We start from the raw sequence: 6,687 nt of genomic DNA, 5'->3' as shown, positions 1-6,687 counted from the left end.
AAGTAGCTTTTCTCATGATTGCATACACCTGACTATGAAGTTCAAAGCTCAATGAGGTTACAAAACCAAATAAAGTGCTTTAGTAAGTCAGTAAAAAGTAGGTAGGAGTATTTAAAACAAGAAAATGATAAGGGTGCCCATACTTATGCACCTGTCAAATTTTGTTTGAATGCAGATTGCACATTTTCTGTTAGTACAATAAACCTCATTTCAAGGCAGAAACATTACTGTGTCCAACAGTTATTACATATATCAAACTGAAATAGCTACTGCAAAAACACCAATTTTTAAAAAACATTAAGCTTAAGATTAATAGGGGTGCCCAAACTATTTCATATAACTGTATCTATTTCCTGAATGTTATAGGTAAATCTTAGCAAAATTTGGAAGCTGGCACGTTTAGGCGGGCTGCGCTGCGGGAATGAAGAGGCTTGGGATTCCAAGACGGTTTTTATTAATACCAACGTGTTTCTGCACCCGACCGGCGCCTTTCTCAAGGTATAAAACGGTCCGGTGCAGAAACGCTTTGGTATTAATAAAAACCATCTTGGAATCCCAAGCCTCTTCAGTCCCGCAGCGCAGCTCACCTAAACGTGCCAGCTTCCCATTTTTGCCATTACCTCTGGAAGAACCATTTCCTCCAGCCACGGGGCAGCAGCAGCAGTGGCTTTTGATGCATTTATAGGTGTTGTGCTTGCACACAACACCTTTACGTGAGTGCTACCATTGATTACACCTACCCCTTGCTAGACGGTATTGCCCTATTTTGTGTGCGCTTTTGTCCCTCTCCAGAGCTTCTCATGGGTAAATCTTAGGTTCATATCATTATTATTAAGATATTGAACAAATTCCACTGCTAACTCTTTAGTACCACCCCCTATCAGGAGGAGGTTATCTATATAGCGTCCATACCACCTGACATGGGAGGAAAAGGGGTTGGAATCAGAAACCAAGAATAATTCTTCCCAGCTAGACATATATATGTTTGCACAGATGGTGAGAAACCAGCACTCAAGGAAGCACCCAGTTTTTGAACATAAAAAGTCCTATTAAAAGAAAAATAGTTATGGTGCAGCAAGAAATCCACAACCATAAGGATGAATTCTTGAATTTCATCTGAATAGTTGCTGTAAGGGTGTAGATGGTAAGCTAACACTGATAGTGCTCATTCATGTGGAATACTAGGATAAAGACTAATCACAAGTTATTCATATACAAGTTTTGGATCAAATGCTATTATCCAAGGAAAAAATCACTTCTTTTGTGTCTCGAATATAACTGGGAAGACTCCTGACTAGAGGTTGTAGATAGGTAAATCAGCCCAGAAGCTGAGCTTCCGCCCCAGACTCCCAATTCCAGCTACAATGGGTCTCGGAGGAGGGTAAATGTGTTTTTGTGAATTTTTGGATGTGAATGGAATATTGCAATCACATGAAATTGTACCATAAGGTCCTGAGATAATTTCTTAGATATGGCACCCATAGAAACTCCTTCTTTGAAGAGTACTGTGTATCTAATTTAGTTTGGTATTTGGCTGTAGGGTTGAAGCTCAGCTCCTGATACACATTAGAATCTTGTAACACAGAAAAATTTAATTGACCATAAACTCCTGCATTAAGTAACACAACTGTGTCCCCCTTGTCCGCCTGTCTGAAAAGTAGATATCAAATTTGTTCACATCTAGGAGCATTTTATAAAGGTCAAATTCAATAGTGGGTGGGAAGGACCGTCTTTTAGACAAGACTGAAACTTGAGATTCACTCATAATGTAGCTAGACAAGTTAAATGGGTTGTCCACTACTTTCACATTGATGCCCTATCCATAGGCTACGGTATCAATGTATGATTGGCTGGGGTCCCGCACGCGGCTGTCACGCCAGGTGTGGGAAAGACTAGTGCAACACAGAGGGAATAGGGAAAGGGAGCCCAGACACTAGGGAAAGGGGGAAGTGGAGACCTCCTAGTCTGGTCTAGTGTCACCCTGTCTCAACTACCATCCCTATATTGCCTCCTCAGCAATCGTTACGCGAGCCTCGCCCTACTTTCCCTGGCGTATGGCTACGGCAAGGGATGGAGGGAGATGAGCACTAGTCAACCTCCACTAAACTCTATAGACAACAAGGGTAGACAGAACAGGGGAAAATGGCTTAGCTTTAGATGATATCTAAATAAGCACACAGCCTCAAGCTCCAGAGAGGACGAAGTACTGCTCCTGCTAAGCTTCACAAGTAGAAATGGATATAGCCAGCAACTCCCTCTCAGACCCACCAGGTATTTAAACACCCAGGCCAAAGAGCTAATTAGCAGAGGGAGGTAGCCGCTAGGTCCTAAAGACAGCCTCTCAACTAAGAAGCTGTTTGAAATGCCAAAGCTCCTGCAACCAACTGCAGGGAGACTGTCTGTCACTTCTGACACACCCGTGACAGCGGCATCTCTACCGATCAGCTGTTATCGGTGTCAGCGGCGGCTGCCGCAGGCGGGAAGAACTTTCCTGCGGTGCTTGCCCATCAAGTTGTAGTGGCTAGTGCTTGTTGCTGCACATCCGCCTCCTATTCAGTTGAATAGGAGGCGGATGTGCAGTACCCCGTAGCGGCCACTACAGATGGACGGCCAAGCACCACAGGTAAGGACTTCCGGCCTGCGGCAGTCACCAGCACCGATAACAGCTGATCAGCGGGGGTGCCACGTGCGGGACCCTGGCCAATCATACATTGAGGGTATCCTACCGATAGGGCATCAATGTGAAAGTAATGAACAACTTCTTTAACTACTGAGTGTTGTATGGTTTCTTGCAACGTAGTGTATGTCTGTTAAATTCTCTTGTGTTTTTTGCCCCCCCTCCTCTTTTTGCGTTTTTTGAAATATTGTCCATGTCCTCAACATTAGGTCTAATGGAACTTTTATTATAGATGGTATTTCTTCTTGTAGTGCTGACGTTTTGGTTTACTACAAATGCAGTAATGACTGTGCTTGTTGCAGACAGAGAGAAAACCACCAGATTTACTTCTTCAGCCATTAAAATTACGTAAGGTATAACAATTATATCAACTGCAGTTCATCTTATGTAGTCTACCTCATTACTTGTAAAATCTGTGACATACAATATGTGTGTTGTACAACCAGTTCTTTAAAAACATGCATCAGGGGGCACTTGTCTGATACTACAAATAATCTCACATCTAAATGTTCTGCAGCCTCAAAACACTTTTGTATTGAACAGGAGACAGAACCTCTTACATTGTTACAGGTTTACGACAGGTTACTAAACCCTATAGGGGAGGAGACCAAAGAAGAAAATTACTTAACCGGGAGTCATGGTGGATCTATAAGTCAAATACCAGGTAGCTTTTTGTTTTTCAATGAAGAAAAAAGTAAGTAAAAATGTGAGTATTTTAGGCAGCATTTTTCCTGCTGCAGAAAAAAAATAAAGCCGTGCAAAAAAAATGCCTTGAGTGAGCATATCCTTAGTAGTGATGAGCGAGCATGCTCGCCACTGCTCGGTACTCGCCCGAGCATCTCAGTACTCGAGATGCTCGGAGCTCGCCGAGTACTTTCGAGATGCTCGGGCGGGGGCTCGAGTCCCCATCCTGCATGTTTGGCGCTATTTAGAGCACCAGTCATGCAGGGATTGTCTGCCACTCACTGTAATGTCACAGCATGGTGGTTGTGGCATTACAGTGATTGCCCAAATCGATGGGAACAGTGCTCACAGTGAAACATGAAAAGCCGGCAATTTAGGAGTGGCATACACCGGTACCCGACAATTTAGAACAGAAAGAATAGAGCATCACACATAGATTAGATAGATAGAAACATGTCAGTCACACATATAAGAAGTACAGTGACAGTGTTGGTTACTGTACTTGTCATTTAGTGTTAAAATCACTGTACTTATTATATTTGACTGACATGTTTCTATCTATCTAATCTATGTGTGATGCTCTATTCTTTCTGTTCTAAATTGTCGGGTACAGATGCATGCCGCCGATGAATTGCCGGCTGGCTTTTCTAAACAGACGGGTGCATGAAAACACTATTATTTTTTTTAAATAAATCCTTTATTTTAACACTAAATAACAAGTACAGTAACCAACACTGTCACTGTACTTCATATATATGTGACTGATATGTTTCTATCTATCTAATCTATGTGTGATACTCTATTCTTTCTGTTCTATATTGTTGGGTACTGGTGTATGCCGCTGATGAATTGCCGGCCAGCTTTTATAAAGAGACGGGTGCATGAAAATCGGAGGGCACTAGTGTGTTCCAAGTGCCCTGCTATGTTTTTCATGCACCCTCCTATATACCCTGCCTGCCTGTCTGCCTATATATACTGCCTGCCTGACATTTACTTGAGCACTGTTCCCATCGATTTTGGGCAATTTTTGACCTTCTGCAGACCGCCGGGGGGGACCGCCAGAAAAATGCTCGAGTTTCCCATAGACTTACATTGGGCTCGTTGCTCGGGTTGAGCACCCGAGTATTCCAATGTGCTGGACCTGAGCTTCGAGCACCCGAGCATTTTAGTGCTCGCTCATCACTAATCCTTAGAGTTTCAACTAGCTTGTTTGTCAAGGCTTCTTACAACTGTTAAGATATAACCTTCCTATGACTTGTTTCATTGATAAAAATCCAATAAAGATATTTGGAAAACTAAGTACACCTCCACCCCAGCACGTCCTAAGGGAAGCAGAGTCCTGGAGGAAAAGTAAAGGAGCAATAGTGCAGCAACAAGATATCTACATAATGGCAGACAGAATGAGAAACCAGTACAGGGTAAGGAAACATCCCAGTAAATCTCCCAGTTCAGTCATAGAAGTCCTGCATAAAACAGAGACATAACAAAGCAAATCATCTGCCTAAGGGAGTGTTCACATTGTGTTTGGGCCACACGTCAGCAGCTCTGTAGGGAAATATGGGATTCTTGCGGAAACCTTGATGTGGTTTTCCCTTTTTCTTTTTTTTTTCCAAAATTAAATTTAATGATTTCTTAATAAAAATTCTACAACAATAAACAAATCACAATAAATCACAAAGTGGAAAATAGTAGGATATACAGTAGGTACCTCAGCATTTGTATTACCTATACAAGGAACTGAAGGACTCCACACGACTATTCTGTCCATAAGAGAATATTCATATATGAGGATCAAAATAATAAGGGGAAAGAAGGAATAAAATAATGGGGGGGCAGTTTAGTAGGTGACCACGGGGATCAAATACATTGTGGAAAAGCATTTATAGCTGTTTCCTCAGATCCAGTTGAAAAGTATTACGGAGCAGAGAGCCACTGGCTCCATGCCCTACAATGATGATGATACAAGCCACCGGGCCAGCGGCAGCAGGTGACATCATGCATCCCGCCACAGCCGGCACAATGACATCACTGCATTTCTGCACCAGGTTATGGAAAAGGAAGAAGAGGCTTCTCGTCGTGGGAGTGAGGGACAGGCGAGTAGAATGGAGTAGAATGGTTGTTATTTTTTAAATGCGTGTAAAGCGCACCACATACAGGGACATTATACTGTATGGGGGCCAGAACGGGGGACATTAATACTGTATAGGGGCCAGGATAGGGAACATCATACTATATGGGGGCCATAATAGGGGACATTATACTGTAAAGGGTCCGGAATGGGGAACATTATACTGTATAAGGGCCAGGATGGGAGATATTATACTGTATAGTGGCTATAATGGGGGACATTATACTGTATAGGTGACAGAATAGGGAACATTATACTGTATAGGGGCCATAATGGGGGACATTATACTGTATAGGGGACAGGATCGAGGACATTATACTGTATAGGGGACAGAATAGGGAACAGTATACCATATAGGGGCCAGGATGGGGGACATTATACTGTATAGGGGACAGAATAGGGAACATTATACTGTATAGGGGCCATAATGGGGGGCATGATACTGTATAGTTGCCAGAATAGGGAACATTATATTGTATAGGGGCCATAATGGGGGACATTATACTGTATAGGGGCCAGGATGGGAGACATTATACTGTATAGTGGCCATAATGGGGGAGACATTATATTGTATAGTGGCCATAATGGGGGACATTATACTGTATAGGGGCCATAATAGGAAACATTACAGTGTATAGGGGACAGAATAGGGAACATTATACTGTATGGGGGCCATAATGGGGGACATTATACTGTATAGGGGCCATAATGGGGGAGATTATACTGTATCGGGGCCATAATGGGGGAGATTATACTGTATAGGGGCCAGAATAGGGAACATTATACTGTATAGTGGCCATAATGGGGAACATTATACTGTATAGGGGCCATAATGGGGGACATTATACTGTATATGGGCCAGGATGGGGGACATTATACTGTATAGGGGCCAGGATGGGTGACATTATACTGTATAGGGGACAGAATAGGGAACATTATACTGTATAGGGGCCATAATGGGGGACATTATACTGTATAGGGGCCATAATGGGGAACATTATACTGTATAGGGGCCATAATGGGGGACATTATACTGTATAGGGGCCATAATGGGGAACATTATACTGTATAGGGGCCATAATGGGGGACATTAGATGCTGGGGAGACATAGTGATTCTGTCTTTGCCATTAGCTCTGCCCTTCAGCAAGATGGCGCTTCTTACCTCATCTAACATGTAGTCATGCTCTCAGCTCTACT

Source organism: Phyllobates terribilis, unplaced genomic scaffold, assembly GCF_046119375.1.
Source record: "Phyllobates terribilis strain yellow unplaced genomic scaffold, ASM4611937v1 Scaffold_9__5_contigs__length_417890890, whole genome shotgun sequence".
In the NCBI taxonomy this organism is placed as follows: Eukaryota; Metazoa; Chordata; class Amphibia; order Anura; family Dendrobatidae; genus Phyllobates; species Phyllobates terribilis.
The sequence above is the reverse complement of the archived record's forward strand: the minus strand, read 5'-3'. Positions refer to the sequence as shown.